General features: G+C 31.4%; 1 protein-coding gene across 3 annotated transcripts in view; it reads right to left on the bottom strand.

The window, feature by feature from the left end:
- The window catches only part of LOC108904398 (muscleblind-like protein 1), a 771591-nt gene that overhangs the window by 561314 nt on the left and 185467 nt on the right, over positions 1–24810 (bottom strand). The window contains exon 3 of one of the 3 annotated variants that reach the window (XM_018706929.1): positions 5984–6025. The exons of the other annotated variants lie outside the window; for them this stretch is intronic. The gene's annotated coding sequence lies outside the window, so the exon portion shown is untranslated. The remainder of the gene's footprint in view (positions 1–5983; positions 6026–24810) is intronic. 3 annotated transcript variants of the gene reach the window in all.

Consider the following 24810-nt stretch of genomic DNA (forward strand, 5'->3'; position numbering starts at 1 on the left):
ACTCAACAACGCCGGGAAATTGATTTTGAAATTCTATGAAACATTCCTCAATAGAATACTTCCATATTCCATCAATCTTGCGTCCATTTCTAAAGTAGGACTCTATGATAAACACTTTTTGTTCTTGAGAAAACACCACTTTCAACGCTTTTTAAAACGAAAATATTCAAATTGATAGCGGCGATATAGCGCTTTGACAGATGACGTTTAAGTTCATTTGCTATACGCTACGCCCTACGTCCAAATTTTCAGAACCAACTTGACCACGTTTTTATTTGAACGCTCGTTATTAACTAACATTTTATCTAATATTCACGTTAGATATGCTATTTTTGCCATTGTTACTTCTTTACACAGTTACTCTACATACAGGGTGTTAATTAAGTATGTACAATAAATTTAACAGACGATTATTTGAGTGACAAAAAGTTCATAGAAACATTGGTTCGCAGATGCTTCATTTTTGAGATACAGGGTATTAAACTTTTGTAAAAAAATGCTATTTCGTAAATATCTTAAATACCCTTTACACAATTTTGTTGCAATTTGGCAGTGGTACTTGTAGTAATTGCATATCCCTGGACCACACAAGAAACATTATTAAATATATTCGTTAAGGTACCACTGGGCTTAAATATAATCAAGTTAGGGTTAAATTAGCCCCTTAACACTACAAATACCACTGCCAAATTACAACAAAATTGGGTAAAGGGTGTTTAAGATATTTACGAAATAGCATTTTTTTTCAAAAGTTTAATCTATGTATCTTGAAAACGAAGCATCTGCGGATCAATGTTTATATGAACTTTTTGTATTAAAATCTCACAAATAATCGTCTGTTGAATTTATTGTACATACTTTATACATATGAAGCCTGTAGTATTACACTTTTTTATTCCCTAACTTTTAAAGTGTCCCGAAAGTGGGTGTCCCAAATTTTGATCACGAACCCATAGAAGATGTAAAGTCTCAGCTCAAACCAGTGGTGTAGATATAAGGTGTGATGATATGTGATAGGTGTGTGATATTTCGACCTCCTCACATTTCTTCGTAGCTTTTATCGTTTTGGTATAAATGATCAATTTGTAAATATCGTATGTTTGGATACATGCAGAATTTATTTGAATGACTTTACGTATTGCATTTAAAATTGCGTCCTTATGCACAAAAACACTTTTCGATAAATTACACGTATTTCAATCCCTTAAAACATTCCTATATTATAAAACTATTGATGACTCGGCGCCCAACTTTGCATCACATTTGCTGACTGGGAATGCGCCGGCGCACCAAACAGCGTTCAAAGGTCAAAGCGAAACAGCTAATTTCCTAGCCGTCTTACAGTTGGTTTAAAAATCAAAGTGCAGTGGATCTCAGTAAAGTGTTATGGACGAATGCGAAATAAGTGATTGGTTTTTTGTCACACACAATAAGACATACGTACTACAAACAGAATAATAATTGAACATAATACTAAAAACTCATATTCAATTGTAAAACATAGTGAAAACGTAAAACTAAATTGCAATAACCTAACATTGAAAACAATTATTATCCTTGACATTTGTTTTTATTAACAAATAATTAATAATTGTTAATATTTAAAATGTAAAACAATACATTATTCCTTCCTTCATGTACCTGTACGGTTGGTCAAGATTCGCTCACTGGTCAGAAAAGGGATTTAAATAATGATTTGAAAATATTTTTTTTCAGCGTAAATGTACTTTTTCTCTATATTCCCTTAAAATTAATGACATTATTACTGAATCATTCTGTATATCTGTCCATACTCTATAATGAGTTAAGAAAATTATTTTCTATAGCAAATTTATGTAGACAGAACTACTGCGAACGATATACGAAAAGGCCATTACCGGCTAGATGAAAATGAACCAGCTTAGATATAATTGACCGATGGGGGTGCAAATACAGAACAGTGAAATGATTGAGTCGTGGGTTTCTCTTGCGATATAGGTAATAAATTTCACAATACACTTGAAATGCTATTCAGAAAATTGACCCTCTCGAATAGCAAAGGGCCTTTCACAAGTTCCTCAACTGCCTACATGTCTGAGGGGGTGCAAACGACGCCAAGGGACAACAAAGTAATCCAATTACAGGTAAATTAATTAAGGTCCATTTCTCAATTTAACAGCAATATAAATATAACCAGTAAGGACACTATGAAAGGATAGTACTAAATCAATCAGTATTTGGTTACAGCAAAAGAGAGCTGATACCTCTATCTTATACGACTTACTGTACCTTCAAATGAAAATGAACGTTGTCGCAATTTTCTTTTTTTAATTGGATGTCTAGACAATGAAACAAAATATATTACAAAAAAATAACCCCTTGCGCCAAATGAGTAATTCGAAAGGTTAATTTTATATATTTAGTTTTGTCTAACTACAAATATGTCGCACTGAGGATAACGTAGTCCCACAAAAAAGGAAAACTGGATACCGTGCAAAATAACCATAAAATCTGAGAAGTTTCTTCCCAGAGATACGTAGAACTTCAGTAATTTTTTGATGCCCGCAAAGAGATATGAGGGTGTTCAAAGAAGTGAACATCGTTTCCTGATAAAAAATTATGCTTCTTTTACTCATTTTTCCTTTTGTAGCGAACTCTTTTATCTTCATACGATCTATGCATCTTTCCCTTTTGTTTTGTATGTTTTTGGCTCGTTTTTCCTTATAAGTATCCAACAGAAATCTGCCATCATATTAATATCTTACCGTCTTTGATACCGACGCTCCATTTCTTCATATCATGGTGAAACCGTTCGCCCTGTTCTTAGCTCCGGAAAGTAGTTAAGATGAGTGTCTAGTAAATGCAATTTCAAGTTCGTCAGGCAACTATTTGAAGTTTTCCGTCAATTCTTCAATTAGATTCTGATAATCCTCACTCTTCTGATTCCCCAAGAAATTCTGAGTGACTTTCATGAAACTTAGTTATGCTGCTCTTTCAGTATCATTCGTTTTTGTGATTTTTTCGTGTCTGAACTCGGTACGGATTTGAGGATCATCGAAAATACATTCTTTCAGTTTAACATCGCTTATTTCCGGAAAATTCTCTTCTGAATAGACAAAACAGACGCCATCTTTGTCCAAAGCTTTAACGAACTATTTCATGATGTCAAGTTTAATACGAAGAGGTGGAAGCAGAATATTTTAAAGATTAACTAAGGATTCGCGGATGATGTTTTTGAACCTTGGATGGGAATCTGTTGTTCATAATGATTCTTTCTGTCTCTAATATCCCATAAATATAAGAAACAGGGGTGAAAGAGGAAGTTGGCCTTCCTCTTGTTTTGAAAAAAAACTAATTTTTTGTATTCTCTGTATTTAAAGGGGGGTTTCACGATTAAAAAAAATGGAGACAAGAAAGTTGTTAACATTTGGAAAACCCCTCTATTTTTTTCATCCCCAAAATTAATGAAAATGACGGAAAATCTAATCTAGGTATTTTTTTGCCAAAACAAAGTGGTACGTCAATTGTTGCTTTTCTAACTGATTTATACAATTTCTCGTTTTCTACAAAAGTAAAAGAGTTATCAATAGTTGCGTCTAACCCTTGGAGAAACATGAATACAACACAACCGCTGCATTTTCTAATGAATAAGTTATTCAGTTCAACAACTGAAGGCTGCACTACGAACAGGACTGTGCAATTCAATCGACAGATTTTGTACCTGGTACAGATCCAATTTTAAATTCCGTGGATGTTTTAACAAGTAGTTTATTTCGTAGAAGACTAGGTCAGACTTAATGCATATCTAATCTGATATATTAAACACATTGTTCATGGAACGCAAGAGAAATGGTATCGTTTTGTTGTTTTACTAAAAAAATTCTTCGAAAAACATTGGAGGGATATAATTTCATTCATAGACAACATAATTATGTGGATGATTACAACTTTTATTTAAAAAATAATTTAAAATTGTTTCACTCTCAACAATAATTGGACATAGTTTAATATCTGATCATTTACTAAAAAAATGATGCACTCCGGCAATTTGCAGAAATAATATATTTTTGGAAAGGTTTTAGTACTCTGCGATATTAGTGAATCAAATTTGAAATAGCATGGAAAAAATGAAAATTATTACATCTACATCTGGAAGTACGCCTGCCACCGTTTATTAGAAACTCGGATATCCAAAAATTAAAGCTACCTACAAGTAAAATTATTTTGACGGAGTCGTTCAACAACTTTATAATTAGTAAAAATGGAACTTATGTCTCAAAATTACCCTCTGTGTCGAAATAAAGCGTTTCCAGGGATACGTTTATAAGAACTTATTTGTTCATTATTTGCCAGGAAGAATCAACCATAAAAGTTTGATCAAGTATTTCAGTTTATAATTAATCATCAAGATGGCTGCTGCCAATATTTTTAAAATTTTCTAAACCAGTTGAACTGTCAGTACTAAATTGAGCACATTGATGCCTGAATCAAGGTAACAAAAATAGGTCGCGTGGATGCCATTTTTTTAAAGACGCCTTGATAAACACAACGTAAAATCCAAAACTTGCATTTTCCAAGATAAAAAGAATTTTTTTAGAGATGGCTATGAAAACGTAGGACCCCTTCATTTTTGGCCAAAAAAAAAAAAAAAAACAATTTGTTATTTATATCCAAACCCAAACGCGACCTCCCTTCTCCTGCCTAGTCAGGATCAAGGTCAATTAGAAGTCAGATTGAGAAAAGTGCAGTAAATCAAAGGATTGCGGTTTTTTAGGTCGCCGAGTACCAATCGGAGGATAGTTTGTCTGTATCGGGCCCTTTTAAGGTTGTTTGAAGGTAATTTCAAAGTCAAATTGAGAAAAAGCCGTGCAATCAAGTCCGACCACATGTTACACAAGATTTTGCGGTCGCTGAGTTTGAATCCGTGGTCAGTTTGTATCAGGTTAATTGAAAGTCATCTCAAGGTCATTTCAAGGTTAAATTGAAATAACCGAGCAAAGTCTAACCGCCTGTTATATAGATTTTTGGGATAGCTAAGTTCGAATCCAAGGTCAGTTTGTCTGCCTCAGTTTATTTGAGGGTTATCTTAAGGTCAATTAAAGGTCAAAACCAGAAAAAAAACGAGACATCGATTACCGTTTTTGAAGTCTTTGAGTTTGAATCCAAGGTCCGTTTATATGGATCAAATCAGGTTTAAGGTCATTCCAAGGTTGATTTGACAGAAAAGACATTTTTCTTTTTTTGGCCAAAAATGAAGGGGCCGAAATCCGGCCTAATTGACCTTCCCCCTTTGGTACTGAACTTCAACTTTTTTTGAAAATAAAATTAAACAAACAAGTCATTTTCAAGCTAATATATCTTCGCAAGGACTCAAAATTGACGACCGGTTGATTAAAACTTTTTGTTTTAATTTTCACTACCACCTTGTAAAAGTTTGTCAGTCTAAATAGAAACACCCTATATACATTTTTTTTTATCTCAAACAACTGGAAATCACTAAAACTGTTAGTAACAATCAAATGATAATAATTTATCATCTGTTTTAGTTTTTTAAATTCTTGGTATTAAACGTTACTAAATATCAAGGGTAAAGCTATATATTTAAAATGTGTGTTTACTCATACATAATTGTTTAAAATGACGATAATTGTAATAATTTATCTGTTCTTTAACAACCAAAAAGGCAAAAACAAATTACAGATATATTTGCACAATTAGCACCAGTTTCAAGACAATATATGATTCACAGAATATCTGATTCTAACATTTTTTGAACATCCAATTAGCCAAATTTTTTTTAAAATCAATATACAGCTGAGTAAATATGAATTATTTATAATCATTAATTGACAATGATTAAAGACAATTAACAATCAATAAATAAAAAGCATTAAAAAGATAATTTCGTAAATTATACCCCTATCGTAAGCCTCTATGTTTGGATAGGGAAAATACGACTGACTGCATGTTTAAAATATTAAGTAAGAACAGAAATTATATTTACCTTTCTTGAAGACTACCAATCAATGTCTTATGCTCTCTTTACCTGAAAAAGAAGATTAAATATTAATGGACTGAAAAATTACCTGCCGTCTACATCAAACAATGAAAAGTGATAAATAACATCAGTAATTTTTTTTAGATCCTACAACTAAGTTAAAATCAATAGTAAAAAGCTGTCTTGTTTAGAAAATGGATACAACAGTGTAGATTATTTACATGGGAAAATTAATTTTCATCATACCGATTCACGTATTGATACAATACGTAATGTACGAAATCTTTCAAATAAATTTTTATTAAATTATTTAATAAGTTCAGTACTTGTGTCTGATATATGTTTTAGTATTAATTATTTTTAGGCATAACGTTTTTAGTTTTTACTTTAGATAATTATTTATTACTGGGTATTGTTGGTACAATTCAATGCAAGTTGGAGCCAGTTAAAAATCTTGTATATGAGATTAGATATACAGGGTGTTAATGAACTTATGTAAAAAATTTAAAGTGGTGAGGAGCAAATACTGAGATAACTGATGTCACAAACTTGTATCGGAAGTTTAAGGTCATAGAGAAAAAAACTAGTTAAAAATATGTTTAAAACTGTTTTGGAATTGCTGAAATACATGTATTTTATCGCGACGAGTAGTTACAAAAGATTTTGAAACACTTTTTACGAGTTTGAATACACTGTTGTAGTGATTGCTGTGCTGTTTTTCGAGAGTACATTTAATAGCCGTATTTCCAAGTTTTCTTTTGAAAATGACGCATTTATTTAGCAATCGCGAATATTATGATTTGCTCATAATTTATGGCGAAGCAAATGAAAATGTCTACAAAGTTTGTCAAGTGTACCGTGCAATATATCCTCAACGACGTGCCCCCGCACCGCGAACATTTGTTGCTGTAGCGCAGAGTTTTGGACACCGGTGAAGTACAACCACGTCAAGGTCGCGACAGTGGCCTGGGGCGATCACTGAGAATCTTAAATGTGGAGGAAATATCGCACAGCAAGTAAATATTTCGCATCCTGTCGTTTGGCGGACATTTTTACCCACTTCATATTCAAAGTGTTCAAGTGCTTACTCCTGAGGATTTTCACTACGTCGAGGTTTTTCTGAATGGTTGCTTCAGGAACATGCAAGAAATCCTCAATTTACAGTGCAAATACTTGTTACAGATGAAGCATGTTTCAGTCGAAATGGTGTACGTAACGTCCACAACACTCACCACTGGATTATCGAAAATCTACACGAAATACGTCGCGGCGCCTTTCAGCAACAGTTTTCAGTAGACATGTGGGCCGATATCGTTAATGACACTTTAATATGACCTTTTGAATTGCCTACACGCTTAAATGGTGCTTCATATCACCACCCCCCCCCAGCCCTGGAACTCACACCTTTAGACTTCTCTTCGTGTGGATATGTGAAAAGTGTTGTGTGTGTAAATGTATCCCACGGAAGTTCGATACGATTTGAGAGGACGTGGCAATGTTGCAACGTCTGAAAGCGAATTGGATACGTCACGCTGAAGTTTGTGTGCAAGCAAATGGTGGATACATCGAACATCTTCTATGAAAATCTCTCTGTGGCTCCTTGCAATACTGAAGTAAGTCAAATTTTAAAAATACATTTTACTCAATACAAAGCCGTGTATTTACATCATTTTGGCATAACGAACATGGTGAAAATATTTGTCATAAGTTCATTAACACCTTGTATTTTGCACACAGATTTTAGATATCAAATACCATTGACTTCATTGATAGAAATAAAAAAAATTGAATTTATTTGAACTTAATATCTTAATAAGTAGGTGTATATTTCTGAGATTCTCAAACATTTTCAGTGGTTTCTATTGATAGAAATTTTCAAAATTTCATAATTCCTTGCTTTCCAATTTGTCTATTTTTTACTAAAGTTAAATATCCTGTAACTCACCTACCTTTGTAAAAATATTTTTTTTAGTCTATGTAATTCACAGTTTAGGAAATTTCTGATAAAATTCATTATTAAAACAAACTACACAATATAAATATGATTGTATATACAATTGTATATATTATCATTTTTATAAAACAAAAAATATGCTGATAACAATTTATATTTTCGGTCATTAATTCTAATTTTATGATAATTGTCTTTTTCTAGCTAGGTATTAGTTATTATAACCCAAAAATGTGCATAAAATAATAAATAGTCTGCGAAAATATTTTATGGGACAATTAATATTAGACCAAACAGGATATAAATAGAAAACAGTCTCTTTACATCTCTCTGTCATTGAAATAGTTCCGCGATGCGGTGTCTACGTAGTTTATGTACAATTTATGTTCTAAAGTATAAATACACGTCGTGAAATACATGCATATTCGGGTTGCGCTACAGTTGAATGGTATTTCTATTTATATCAGTTTTTGTTATCACCGCGAGCTTTTCCTGTATAAATATTCTTATCTCACTTGGCAAAACCGTTTACTTATGGAAATCGTCTCTTATCGCATATCTTAGCAGGGAAGTCCGACGTCAGTTTTGTCATTTATTTGATGTTAAAAATTCTATCTTCCGATAATGCGGATTACAAAGGATGAAAGGCATTTCAGTTCTTGTTTGAATACTAAATTCGGATGTATCTCCTTAAATAATAACGTACACTGAAAAAAGCATTACTAGTAATAAAATTATATTTGTAAAGCTAACTTATTTAAGATACTCTAATAATGTTTCATTGTAACGTGTGTTAGTAATAGTTTAAGTAACTAGGTGGATTTCGCAGGGTCTAACGACACTTACAGTGTACGATAATTCAATAAACAAATTGCATATACTTTTTGAGCGTCAACATATTCTTTATTATTTTTACGAAATTTATTTACTTACGAAATAAAAATAGTCATATGGTTATCATTTTGAGAGACATTATTAAATACTGGAAATTGTTTTTTTTCTTTCCAACCACCAGAATATTTCGGCATGCAATTTCCAAGCTACAGCCACTTTTATTCTCGGTAAAAATATGTTACAAACGCGGATTGTGTGTACGAACCCTTATTATACTCGGCTAACTACAAAAAGAAGACTCGGAACGAATACACCGAGCTTAGCATTTCGCTTCCCGTGCAATTCCCACGGAGTATATTTTTGTTTTATTTCACGTCTCCCTATACAAAAGACAATAATAATTTAATCCTGAAATTAATTAACTTCAAAACTTCAAATCGGTCGGGAATTATTAATAACTTCTCGGGTAAATGATTTTAATAATTAAATCGACGGTGGTAGGTAAAATCCGGCGGTATTAATAAAACTAAATACCATCGGATAAAATGTAAGCCCTGCGAATTATTCATTAATGACATGTAAAATTCCGCAATTTTCCAAAGCAGGCACTGATTCCACAATACATAACCACATTCATATTCAAGAAATGTTCAAAATAAACAATTGAAGGATATCAAAAGTGCTTCATTTACATTATACATATTTAAATACGCGGGGTCAAAAAGTTAGGTAATTTTTAACTACTGGGCGAGTTAGGTTTTTCCAGAATTGAATATATACAGGGTGTAACTTAATGTGGGCGTATGAGAATCTGTTCCCATAAATACGAATCTGAAATTATTATTTTTTTTTAATCAAATTAAACAATTATATTACTATTTTTTTGCACACTACACATTTTTTTTGATAATTTTTCCTTTAAATTATGAAATTTGACAACAATGCATAGCCCAGTTCCCAACTGTGTATACGTTGCGTCCAACGCGCACCATTGTTTGAGGTCACACTGGCTTGTACAGCGGCGGGGTATGAAAATTAGGTAACAAAAAGGCGTTCCTCGAAGAAAAGGTTAAAAAGAAAATGAACATTTCACGATGAAATTATATATAATATATAATAAACTCTATTGATACGTATTTTAAAGGTTAAACGTAGCTTCTGTATACATATAACACCCTGTATACTTAAACAAAACTGTGAACATTTGCAAACTCACAACACTTTTAACTCTAAACGTTGGAATTCACCTTAAAAGTTTTCGAATAATAATTATTTTATTGTAGTTTTTTCACACTGGTCATATTTAATAAATTATTCCATTTCTATGAAGGCTATAAACCTGTTTTTAATTTTAATGGCACTTAAGTATATATGTTACATTTGATAAATTACAATAAATGTGTTTGAAATTTGTAAAGTTGTCTGCAGAAAACATCCTGTATAAAATAATAAATGTCTGACAGAATGCCCGGATGTCTGTGTTATATTGACACAAACATTTTAATTCTAACTATTACCATTAGACACACTTACAAAAATTTTCTAAATAATTAGCAATGTAACAACTGAAAATAAAACCATTTTACACAAATTCAAAGAAGTAAAGAATATAAAGTTGCACTTAGAAAAAACGTTGACTACCTTGAATTTATACATAACATACATCTGAACTTTAACTTAATTGCTACTATTTTTTTACCAACTCCAATTTGTACTTGAATAACATTTCTTTTTATATGTGGAATTATAATAGAACCATTGTAGCTTGCCCCCATTAACGGACCACTCTATATAATCCCATCAAGTTTATATTATCTATTAACTTGGCTATCTCCGAATATTTTTGTAAAGTTTGATGTGTTTAACTAAGTTTTGGGTCCATACTTGCGGTTTGCTAGTTAAAATTACATATACCTTCCAACTTTAATAAATGTTTGCTTAAACAACTCGACTTGAATAATAAACATTTGGGGCCTGTGGAATGTGAAAAAATCTGCATAACTTCAACAAACTTGTTAATAGGTATTAAAAAGTTAGGAGAATATTTTTAAAGCTTTATGAAGGCTTGTTTAAATTACATTATTAGATATTTTCCTTGATCACTGAAAATAATCTTGCCCCCGTTATGGAATTCTTGAAATTTACAGCCGATTATGCACAAGACTCCGTTTTCCAAAATGTAAAAATATCTACGAAAATAAACCTGCTATGTGCAAGCAATGAGTATCTAACACAATAACATGTAAATAAAAATTAAACTAAATACTCAGACCTTCTAGATGTGGTGGTAATGCTACTAGTGCAGATTTATTTTTTATTTTCTCCCACACCACTTTAGAAAAATTTGCACCGTTCGCATTCTGACACGGTTTGAAAATTGTTCAATTAACCCCAATAAGAATTTAGTATAAAACGTTTATAGTTCTGATTATAAACAGGTAAATATCGAAACTAATCGACTTTTTTCGATGCAGTTCTCAAATATTTATTTTTTTGTAAAATCTATAGATCATATGGTCTAGTCTACAGAAACATGTTTTCAAGCAAAGTAGTTGATATTTTGAGGCAGACATAATTAGTTGTTACGTGAAAGTATGGACGTGCATATTTTTATTGTGATTCACATTTCAATTCACAATTATACCGAGATAAGTAGGTACATCCTACCAAGCTTAATAATGGAAAGAAACATCGTATCCTGTCAAATAATTAGTAAGGAAATATGTATTATGTTTTACGTTGCTGCAAATACAATCAAATGGAAAATTAAAATCATGACTTCATGACGATTAAAAATTAAATCGAAGGCAATTTTTTAAAAGAGATTGTAAACAATAAATCAAAATCAATAGAAAGTTATATCTCACATGCTTTAATAGGCAACATATTTAAATGAATATTGATTAATGAACACTTGAAAGAAATTTCGCTCAAATTTCACTCAAGTTTACTCAATAATGTATCAATTTCTGTCCACACCCGAATGAGTAAAATTTTCACTCCATTAGTAGGAGTACAACTGAGTGAAGCTATTGCATCAGAAATGAGTGAGTTTTACTCAAATCCGAATTACTGCTATCAATTGATCGACTTTTGACTATTCTGAGTATATAAAACCAATTTAAAGTTGACTTTTTCTTTAATATGATTTAAATTTATCTATTATTGAGCAATTTTTTACTCACACTTGGTTTTTAATTAACTAAATATTGATTGCAAAAATAAATCACTCATAAATGATTAATCCGGATATACAGTGTTGAAATTAATTCACTTCGCGGGGACTCCTCCTGTCCTGGCTGAGACCCGCCAACTGAAACCCGCTGCCGCCGGCTAAGACCTGTTCTCCTGCCGACCACGCTTTTCTGTAGCATCTGACGGGCCCCTATCAACTATGGTCGAGATTACAAAAGCAATATGTAAGTGGTGCCATTTTCACGGCGTCATTCAAATTATTCGAAATTAATATACAATTAAACTCACTCAGCAATGAGGACATTAACTGATTTAGGTACAAGTGCAAGTATTTAAGGAGTACTTATATTTGAGTGAAAGTACTCAGTTTTAGTTTAAATATAACCACAAATGAGTAAAATGATCAAAATGCCCAATATTGAGTGAACTTGTACTCGATAATTTCACTCAAATTAAAATTTAAAGAGAATATATAAAGTGTTGCAAAACCACTACAGATATTAGTAAAATGGACGCAGCCGCCACCCTTGGACATGTTCATAGTATAGAATTACTCAATAATATTTAATTATAATAATTACTCAATAATAGTTAAATTTAAATTATATTAGAGAAAGGCCAACTCATAATTAGTTTTATATACTTAGAATAGAGTCAAAAGTCGCTCACTTGATAGTCAGCAGAAACTTGGATTTGAAAATTCATTCTGTTGCACTCATAAAATTTTAGTTGTACTCATACAGAGTGAAAATTTCACTCAACCTGGTTAATACGTTGAGTAAAATCTAGTGATTTTTTTTTACAATGTATCTTTTCACTAAAGGTAATCGACAAATAAAATAGGAAATCTGAAATATCATAGCAATTTCTCTTATTAATGCAAAAATATCATACGCCGAGCTTAATAAAAATTATTTGTAGTAAAAAAAAAATAAATTTTCGCTGATACTGCCCAAAAACTCGCTAGGATGAGCAAATATTTTTGTTGGTTGTTAAACTGCGATAAACATATTTTCTAGGGTAAAAACTGTACTCTAGCTACCGTAGTAAGATGATGGTCTTGCAACAATAAATGAAAAGTTAGGAAAAATCTTTTTAAATCCTTATAGACTCCCCTTTAGCAACATATTGTTACAGCATAACCCTTCTGGAGCCTATTTAAAACAGATATTTCGTTACAGTTAATCAGTTTTTGAAAATTAAAAATTTTGTTTTTATAATTATTTAAATTCATTCGTTGTTCTTTTTTTGACTTTGATTTTGATTTGATTTGATTTTACGATAGATTATGTTTTACGATTATATTTACTAATAAAATCTTAAAAACGTTGTTTGAAAATACAACTAATGTATGAACGGTAAAAGAATTTTTAATTTTGCAGGGTATAAATATAATTTAACGGCTTCTCGGCACCGGAAAATCCTACAAGCATTTAAATAAACTTCATTATTTTTCTGAAATGTGGGAGAAATACAGTTAAGAGGTGGAGAAGTCATCAACGCATCTTACTGCAAAATGGTTGCAATAAATAATTTATATTTTACGCCACATCATTAGAGATGGTCATTAAGTTTTACAGTGTATAAAATGTGTGGGCCTACGATAAATGTTTCAAAGATATATTATAGGTTAATCTTTTCTTATGTCAATAATTTACTATTAATAACCATAAAATAATATTAATGCCATTGCCAGATGTATAAACAAATTCCAAGGGGATAAAAATTTGGATATAAATTTTATCGTGCGTATAAAAAGGTAAATATTGAAAACCGTTCTTATCACATTCACTTTTCCTAACAAAGTCGATATCTAGCTTCTAAGTAAATATGTATGCCGTTATTTTTAGGCAGACACATCATACCTAGTAGCACCGAAATATAATACTTTATATTTTCTTCCAGCTTGGTGGTTTTATTTACTTGCACACGGTGCAAAATTCATAGAGGGAATGTTGAATTGCATCAATTGCTAAACTGCAGACTGCAAAAATGAATCACCGTAACCAAACAAAATCCAGTTAATTCAGCGCATTTCGTGTGCACATTTTTTAAACGTCAGTATTGTTTTCAATTAAAATCTGGAAAACGGAAATGCACACGGCTCCAGCTACAAAGCAATTAGACGGAGTAGGGCATGTGTTCAAAGTGTGAAACGAATGCACAGACGCTAGATTATGAAGTACTTCATTCACTAGACTGCAGTAACGCCCTTACAATGTTAACACGAATCTACGGTGAGAGAACAGTTTGCTTGCCCGAATCGAAATTGTTTATTTATACAAATATTATAATATTAAAATATAAATTTTGGATGTGTGTGTGTGTGATTTTTGGTTTGGTTTAGATTGTATTCTTTAATTAAATTGTAAATAGTATCATACAAATCTCTACAATATATATTTTTTATGTCTTACCTTGTGCTTTATCCCTGACTGGTTGTTGGTAGACACTTGTTATATCGACAATATCAGAAAATTCTCAGGAGTCGGTTCTCACAAACTAGTACAATGCAACACACTTTGGAATGAATGGAGTTTGAAATTTAATAAATTGTTTATTCAAAATTTTGTTATATTATTTTGACTAAAGACTATAAACTCAAATTTATAAATACGTTTTTAAAATAGAATATTTTTTCCACAATAAAGAATATTTTTAACAACAAAATTTGCCTTTTTCTGCTAAGCTTACAAATAATATAGGGACTTATCAAAAATTTCTATTAATTAATTTTATCTATGCAATCCGGAATAGATTTCTTTATATTATTTGTTGCCTATCATTCAGGGGCGTCCTTACATCTAAACAAGAATGAAAATTCGTCAGAATTTAAATAAAATGGATGTTTGTTTAACAGATATTTGTCCGAGTTCTTCGAAATAGTAAATTGTTTAAGTAATCAGTGATTGGACTCGGCTTAATTTTGTACAGGTAAGTCCTGTGATTTGTTATTTATACTTTGCAAAGATTGGATCCGATATAAAGCATGATTTATTTGGAATAGCTAGCGATATTTTAGTGCACTGGGTTTAAGGTACTTGTTACGTTGTGATACTTGTAGTTTTCTTCGCTGGAAACTACGTAGAAGCCATGCAGACTATTTATGGGGCCACTGGAAACTGCTTTGGAACTTGCTTTCTACTGCTGGTAGCGGAAAATTTTCATGGGCTGCCAAAATAACCTTATCTGGACTCTGGCCAACGTATAGATTTACTGGTAAGTATTTAATTTTCTTCCTCGAACTCTCTCTTCTTGTTTTATGTTTATTCTTTCGGGAGCTGCACATCTTGCAAAACCCAAGCCGTAACCAATCAATAATTTCTTTGTTTTTTCCACCTTCCTGGTTATTCTGTCCCTAGCTTTGCTTAAGGTCCATGCACAAAAATGTTCAGTCTTTGTCCTTTTCAAAAACTTTTTCACACCACTACTTATAACTAACACATTTTTAATAAATCTCCTTTTACTTTTATTTACAATTCTATAAATTATTTACTAAAATATTATTTATTTTATATTTTTTAGGTCATCTCTGGGTATTCTTACAAAGCCACCTTTAGCATTGACATTTGTGACATTTATTATAAAATTTGACATTTGATAAAAAATTTTTATATTATGTTTTATGTTGGATTGAGATATATTCTTCAAGTTTACTCGTCTTCCTGCGATATGTATACCCGATTAATCTATAGACTTTAAGCTTTCATTTGATATAAGCCACTCTAGGTTTAAATTCGTTTTTCTTTATGTACTGATTACTAACAAGTGTCGATGTCATGCATTTTTATGAAAATTTATTCTGTACTTGAGAATAAAATTAAAAGATTATTATTTTTATACTATGTAATATCATTGTTCATTACTAGTTTTATATCCAGAATTTCCATATTAACAATTTTATACCAATTAGGTGTTGCTTTAATAATAATTAAAATTTTTATACGACTTTAAGTTCGGTCAAGTAATATTTTCATCTGAGTTTCTACATTAATATTTTAAATTCGTTACAATATATTCATACAAGGTGTGAGCCAAAATTAATGGCAAATTCTACGTTACAAATTAACGAAAAGAAATTATATACAGGGTCACAACTTTCTAATTGTCCAATATAGGTATCTCTCTTATTTTAAGAAATACAGAAATGGTTAAATGAGCAAAAATGTGCAGAATTTTATGACGATCAGATTCATTTTTAAATTGAGAAAATTCCGAATAGTATGGAAGATGTTCGAAGGAAACCGAATTTATGCTATTTTTTAGTCTTATTTTACTTGATTTTCAAAATTTTAGGACAAAAATGTGTAGTCTGATATAAAATGATATGAGGATTCGATTTTTGCTGTCAATATTAACGTATCTCTAAAAATGTTTGCTGAGCGATAGTTAACTTCTGTTTTTGCTATGGACGCCATATTGAATTTTTACCTCATTAGAAAAAATGGAAAATTCTGTTTCTATTAAAAAGCAACAAATTAAATTAATTACGCAACATCCGCACGATACAAATGAACAGTATACTAACGTGACGTGAACGTAAAAAGCATTCTGACGCCATTGAATTGCGGCTCTCTCTGACAGCCCTGGTAAAAAGTGTTCAGAGTAAAAAAACTCGGACAAAAAAGCTTTTCTTTTTATTTGGAAAATGAAAACATAATTTAGTTATTTTGTTGATCAATTATGGTGTTCTTGCACTTTTGTTTTATATTAAGTTACAAATGGATTACAATTTAAGACAAGCATTCTTTTGTCTTTGCCCAAAGTGGCTTTAACCCAGTTAAAACACTTAAACCAACTTGACTTGTATACGTTTATGCTGACATTTAGCGATAAGTAGGAAACACAAAATCTTGAAAACCTAAAGATAACAATTAAAATTGGAAGGAGACAAATGTACATCAAATACCTATGTGGCGTCTGAAAACAAATCCCATAAAAACAAAACCATAAGATTTCTATTATGAAATATATATGACTGCGAGCTGGCCTAAATTTATTAACAACAATAACAATTCAAATAAACTGTTCAGGTAGAAAGCCATCTTGTGGGTGGCATTATATATAAAACATCTGTTAGAATTTTTGCTTGGCCTGTTATTGTGGATTTATTTTTAAAAACAACATATACAAAACATATGCATGACGTAAGCCTCAATCTGGCAAAGATGTAAATTTATGAATAGACGAAATGAACCTGCACTTTTCCATTTCGATTAATCAACTCTCAAATGCTGCTCCGCAGTGCCAAGCAATTTTCTTTAACTAGAAATTAACTGGCGTCGGAATTTTTAAAGCATATTTTCGTGTTGGTATTTCTTTTGCTATAGTCAGAATGTAATTTAATATTTAGTTTCATGTAAATACATTATTAAAAATATTTAAATTACAGTTGGTGGTAATAATGTGGACGAAGCGCCGACTCTTATGATGTAGTCAATGACAAAATCAGTAGTAAAACAATTATGTATTTTATCACAGTTTTCTATTATCTATTCAATTCCTAGTCTCTCCCTATAGTAGTAGGTATAGCAAAGTGCATTTTTATAAGGAAATTCCTACCCTCCAAAATGTTTTAACGTACTTACTTGCAGAAGATGATGATGAAGAAGCAGATTTTGGAAGGTCCTGTGTAAAATTTTTGTTGGGAAAAGGAAAACAAAAATTGATTTCTTGTCAACAAGAACGATATTGTTAGAACCAATAATGCTTAAATGAAATATGGGTAAACGAGATATAGTTACTGCGAGAAAACTAAGGCAAGATAGGAATGTAAAATTGTCTCGTAAAGCATTTCTGGGTGGACTGTCAATGGGGTTAAAGATTCCATAAGAAAATATGGAAATTTAACAGTGTCATTGATTCAATAGTTGTTGATCTGCATGAAAACAGTTAGTGAAAATATAGGTACTCGTATTATGACGAAGTCCATTTTAGTTTGCAAAGTCGTTTTTAAAATAAAGTTCTTTAGTTACAATAGTAACATATTGTTGTCACAACGCCTTAAAGTTCTATTAAATTTAAAAAATCACTTTTGTCTATTGCTAGTTCCCAATAGTTGTAGTGTACTGTATAGTAAATTTCTATAATATGTACGCGGCATGTTTTTATTGATTGTCGAAGGTTTTTTTTTTAAATTAAATTTCCTTAAAACCTGCCATGACGTTTGTAGATAATTTAATTAAAGAGATAAGTTAAATATTGCTTAGTTGATATTAAATTTGACAGCATTTAAATGTAGTTTATGAATAAAATCTAAATTTTGTTGAAAGATTCTGCATTCCGTTCGATCTAAACCTTTATAAAATCTTTTTAAATCATCCTCATTCGAAGGCAAGCGATAGTGAGATTTGCTGAGATATTATTAATGAATTTATTGATAAGTATAAGTCCCAAATTGGTCCCGGGAGATATTCCTCATTTGCTTCAGAGCTAGAGTCAGTAATGGACAATAAATTACTAATAGTAAATTTGCCATTGTTAAACCGTATTGGAAAAGAGTAAATTAATATAATGTAAATAAAACTTAATTTTTTACCAATTTTTATGGATTGGTACTACTGAATTTCATCTAGACGAATGGAAAAGTAGATGTTACAGATGTTTTGTATCTAAATTAATATAAAATACGTAGTAGAGATACAATTTTTCTGTGAAATGTTTGCTAAAAAAAAAGAGGTAGATACCAAGTGAATAACTGGGATTGTCACTGTATAAACAAAGTAAACGAAGTGATTTTCAACTAATGGCCACAATCACTAAAAGGCAATCGTAACAAGAGCATGGAGGGATCTAAACATTCCCTCATAGGAAAATTAAACGGCTTAGAAACGTTATTTATGATTCATTCCAATTTACACCCAATTTACTGCCGAAAATGTAGGACGAGTTATCTCCGTCCTGGAATTTACCCGGCAAATCGTATACACAGGAGGATAATGCGTTCTTATAAAAGAGGGTATATTGGCTACTCTTTCAGCAATGAAAAAATATTCGAAGTTTCCTTAAAGCAAATCCCTTTCTAAATTCTTGAAAAGTTGAAAGTAGGTAGATGTGGGATAATCGGAATATAGTTAAATCCTTTTTTTAACAAGGTCATTTGAAACCAAGTAGTTATATGAAATTATGGGCCAAACTTTGGATATCGATCTGATGAACAATATGCGTAGGTATGTATAGAAGTTTAAACATAATTGCTATGGATAAATATGCTAAAAATTTTGAAAAACCCGATGATTAGTATATACAGATTAATATGAAGAGAACAATAAAACTTTTATCAATTTTCTATGAAAGCAATTTATCAGCAGATATCGAAAATCCAAAGGAAATTTCAGAGACATGTTGATCCTAAAATAAAAATTATGTATCTCGAAAATCTAAAATTAGATACTTCAAACCGTTCTTTTTACAGAGTGTTATAGTACATTAATATATGTTGTCAAAATAAATTTAAAAAAACGATTCCTAACTACTCTATGATTCTCCAAAGATCAGATTATAAAAGACAAAGACTAGAACCATTGAAGATATAAGTTTCAAACCTGATGTAGTAGCCTACAGCATAAAAAAATGAATAAAAATTAACAATATGGCAATAAAGCTGAGCAAAGGTCTAAGGAATTTCATCTGTCAAACAGATATTTACATATTTACGTCTAGTTTTTTCTATAGAATACATTGTTTATGACATGAGTAAAACCCAAAACCACGACAATATTAGAAGTTCGTCAGCAGCAGAACATAGTTAAATAAAACTCTGTAATTATTATTCTCCTCTAATTTCTAAGCTGAATTATTCCATTTGACTGCCTTTTATTGAGATAAATGCGTGTACAGATATTTACCATTCGTAACAAAACTAAAATTTATATGAATTTTACACTTACACTCGACCATATACGGTGTATTCTGTGGAAGAAAACCTAAATGGCATGAAAGTTTTTATTGAAAAGGGTCTATCCAAATCAGTAAGATTGTCCGCGACGTCAAATAACTATTTTCTCTTACCGGTTAAGTGCATTGTTAGCAATGTTCTGATTGGATTCAAAATTTATTTCTTTATAACAAACAAAATACGGGAACTAATAAACAGAATGCATGAACTAATCAAGCATATATTCTCCTCCATTGTTTATAATTGCCTTCGAATAATCTGCTAGTTTTTCTATTCTACGTCTGAAGAAATTTGGGGATTTGGAGGCCAAGTCAATTTTGAAGCGTGTCGTATTGTTAAAAAAAAGGCTTGGAAGATTGTTCGACAGATAACGGACATGATGGAGCAAGATTATGAGAATATGGCGAACATCGAACACAACCAAACTCATGTATGGCTGCTTGTGATACCAGCAGTATAACAGCGGATATTATACTAGCACTCTAGTCTTCCCTGTATTTTTTTTTAATTGCAATATCAAGATGATGGAGTTGTTGGCAATAAACTCAACAATGATGGTTGCATTCCTCGGAAGCAATTCGTGGTAGATGTTAGCTTTTTTTCAAACTTTTATTTGAGAAGAAGCTTTTCTGTTCGGGCTAAGCCATTATTTTCGATTCTCGGCATTTTGCGTCATCGTAGTAACAATCTGGGATAATATTGACAAGATAAATGATGATGAAGATGAACAAGGAGAGAAGCACAATGTTGTGGTGACCTACTATGGTCGCCTTGTTACAATCGACCATACTGGCCAAACCCGGATTGACTAACGTTGATCATCATAAAAAATGATTTATGTCAAAATAGCCCTCTTTGAAACAAGTAATCTATTTGCTTGTTTTACTTTCCCCAGTAGTGTTATCTTCGTAAACGGCACAAATGACAATATATTTTATTTTGCAAATAATTAAGACGATATCTGTAGAAATTCACCAACTCGAAGATTCAGTTAAATGGCATTAAAATAATTCTGACATATTGTTCCTCTTATCACGTAGGGGCGTATAATCCAAGAAAGAAATGGATATACACATACGCCTCTACGTGATAATAGGGACGATATGTGCAACAATCAATTTATTTCCAAGGCATGGGAACAAAAAAAAGTATAAACTTATGCATAACCCCAATTTACTAATTTCTGTAATACCTACTGGTTGGTTTTTCTTCAATTTTTTTTTGTAAGTAGATACTGTGACTATATCCAATTGTTTTTTTGGTTGAACAAGTTAAAAAAACACATCATCCTTGTTGCCATGGCATTTTGAAAGTTCACCGCTGTTTGGAAAATTTATAATGAAATAAAACACAATAAAAAGAAAAAGTTCACTAATTTTTTTTTGTAAATGCCCATTTCCTGTATTTTACATTTCATATGTGGGCATACTTCCAAGAGAAATAGAAGAACTGACTGTGAAACATTTACGAGGATCACAGCTGTCACGAATAAAAGTCAAAGAACGCCAATTAACACATCGTCATTTTTAGTTTGCCTAAATTGCCGATACCTATAAATTTTACATTAATACGGTACTTACAATAAAATTACAAGCCAATTCCAACTCTTAATGGCCCCCTACACTATCTAAATTAATATCTACTAACTATATTTTATTTCCAATTCGTCAGCACACTTATTGTGAAACATTATTAAGATAAGCTTATAACGTGAAATTAGTATTTAAAAAGCAAGGCTCCTTCTACGGCAGCTAAATAATATAAATCATCCAGTGAATACTATCGAGATAATGTGATATAAAAAAAGAATATTTGTCTCAAACATATACAGCGTTTATATATACGAGGGTACTTCAACAAGTAACAGCAAATTGACAATACAGAGTGGTTCAAGTTTTAAATGGGAAGTTTACCATCCAAGTGGCAAAAAAACCGATTTTACGAAGAAAGTTTCATATGCATGAAACGCTGAACGTGTGGTTTGAGTAAAGTATTTTAAAAGTTATTTAAAAAAAAACTATTTTCAGTAGCGTTCTTTAGTGGTTGTATCTCCGTAGAAGGGGGCCCTCTAGGGAAAATTTTTATAGGAACTTGTCATGTTATTTTAACGTCCCCTGTATAAATCCGAGAGATTCCCCTCAAATTCTGTCAGATCCTGTATAAATTTAAAAAATTGATAAAAATAGAAGTTCAAATTTCAAACCAAAGACTGGTAGGCTTTAGCGGATGCAATCATCTACTTATTGTTTGTTAACAACGAATAATCAGGTATCAAATTCTAGTTTACTTCGAAAGCTTTAAAAATCATCATCTGTTATTTTAAACGTTACGTTGAAATGCCAAAATAGACTTTTGTGTCCAAATATAGGTAGAAAAAGCACGTTGGTGTCAAAAAATAACTGCCAGTACTATTTCGATTGTTTAGTTAAGTACCTACACTACAAAAATTAAGTCTATAATAAAAGATACTGTTGACTTTATAGTACTCGTATTATCTTTATATTAATCTTATTTCACTGGGAGCTGGCCCTCGAAAGTAACATCAACAAATATTAACATACAATTAACCTGACCTTGAAAACACAAGCGTCTTCTCAAACACTTTAGACTGCCAATGTATTAAGTAAATAAAAGTCTGTTAGAAGATAGACCCAACAAGTGAGATACTGTATGTCCATGGTCAACAAAACTGAACTCGAAATAGGCGCAGATACACATTTAAACCTCCCATTGTGTGGTTTACTAATAATTCCAGCTGTTGTAAAAAAAACTCAAGTAGGTATAACTTAAATATTGTTGAGCGCTTGTTTGTCAAACTGGGAAGTACCTACCTAATATAAATTTCGTAGAGGGAAGGTTTTCAACCATTTATGTTATATTTATAAATTGTAATAGAAGTTGGACGACCTTTCGCACAGATAAAAATTGTGGAAATTTACATACACTTTTTACGTATTTCCAATATACCTAAATGTTTCCAATTTAAATGAACTGAACATCCGTTCTGTAGTATTACAAGTTTGAGTGTATATTGCCACGTCAGTAATCGGTGCTAGGCAAATTAAATTAATCTAAAGTAAACAAAACAACAAAATTAAGTTTAAATACATGAAGAATCCGATCCTGATCCGAATGCTTACGGAGGTTAGCCTTCGTTACTCTGTTAAGATTCCGTACTGTAGCCTCTAAAAAGCCGCTACTGCCAGTTGACATCACACCTGCTATGATATGACGGAATGGTAAACGAATTTTTAATAACAAACCGACACACGTCATCACCCCTTCATTCTGTTACAATTTTATTTTAGTTTGTTAGAGTTTTTGTGTTGTTTAAGTGTATAAACTTTTAAAGTTAATTATACCCATGTATTAGTAATGGTACATTGTATTTTTGTGTTTCGTTCTCAAGTTTTTGTGTGATATCATGAAAAAGTATGTGTACGAATCAAGAAATAGTTGATATGGTTAGAGTCTAATTTTTGTCATTAAAAAACTCTGCTGTTCCAAGAAGACGTATCAGATGTATTATCCCGACCTATAAGTACCGAATAAGATGTTTGTAAGACTAGTTTAACAAATAAGACATTATGGGAGTTGTGAACGTTAATATGCTATTGTGTAACGGGAACAAACTTAGATTATGGTAACAGTATGAGAGAACAGTGGGATACTTGATCAGTTCTTAATATATTTTATTTGGTGCGTCCTTTTTTAATATACTTAGAAAATTATGAACATAATGTGTATTTGGCTACTCTTCACCAGATGGTGCAAGTGATGATGCACAATATAGTTGCAACACTTTGTTTTATTTTGTGTTATTAAATTTTGCAAATCTTGTTAAAACATTTGTTTTTTCTTATTTTAGATGCCACAATATTATAAGAGACATGTTCCGATTATTGTGTTATTTTTATTATATAAAATAATAACATTGTAAAACACTAAATCTATCAGTTGATCAAGTATCCCAGATTGAGTGATCATGTATCCCATGGTTAAGGATACTTGATCAAAATGTCTACAAAAAGGAAAATAAGTGTTAGTGAAAAACACTTGGTTGTTATTGAATTTACCATTCTAGACTTATTAACATAACTTTACAGTATATTTTGATGCCAGTAAACTGTCCCGAAACACTAACATTTTTTAAATATATTAATATAATATTTCCCCTACTTGAATATTAGCCACAATATTTCGAGTATATCATATGCTGTCATACTCAGGTGAGTAAAGAAATTATCATAAATTTTATCATTACTATTGAGATCAGTTGTCACATATTGTTTCAAACTAGATAAGTATGAAACAGATACTTTACCTTATTTAAGACTTAAATTTTCGTGTTGTAACAAAAGCCGGGACGCCTGGTAATTTATTTGTTAGTTTCTGGAACGGATGGGCCAACTCAGACAGTTAAATATTTCAGTCAACATTAATTATCGAAAGTTAAGAGTTTTCAAGTAGGTTTAGCGTCGCCACAAGGCCGTCCTTCGTAGGAGGCCTCATGAAATTTAGCAATATTTTTTAACAAGTTCACTTAGACCGTCGGGGCCATGTGTTGAGCATCTGGTATAAAGAGGAAATCGATATTTTCAATAAAGCGCCAAATGCATTCAAAAGAACGTAGAAATTCCGATATATTTAAATAAGTTGTTAGATTGTGGTGAGGAAAATAATAATAGGTCAAATAGCTGGTTTTTAGGCGGATTTTTCAAGCTATAAGAATAGATTAAATAAAATTGACTAATCCATCCCGTATTGCTACATGGAGTCACTAGAGGAAGGCTAGGGTTACTTATAAGTCCAGATAGTCACAGAATTATTCATATAAATGTAAATTCAGTCCATTAGATAACTATTAACATGGCATAGCTATGCCAAAGCGTCCCGATATTCAGGGTTCCCGCCAGTAAGATAAGAACANATTATATAAAATAATAACATTGTAAG

Source organism: Anoplophora glabripennis, unplaced genomic scaffold (genome assembly GCF_000390285.2).
Source record: "Anoplophora glabripennis isolate ALB-LARVAE unplaced genomic scaffold, Agla_2.0 scaffold91, whole genome shotgun sequence".
Lineage (NCBI taxonomy): Eukaryota > Metazoa > Arthropoda > Insecta > Coleoptera > Cerambycidae > Anoplophora > Anoplophora glabripennis.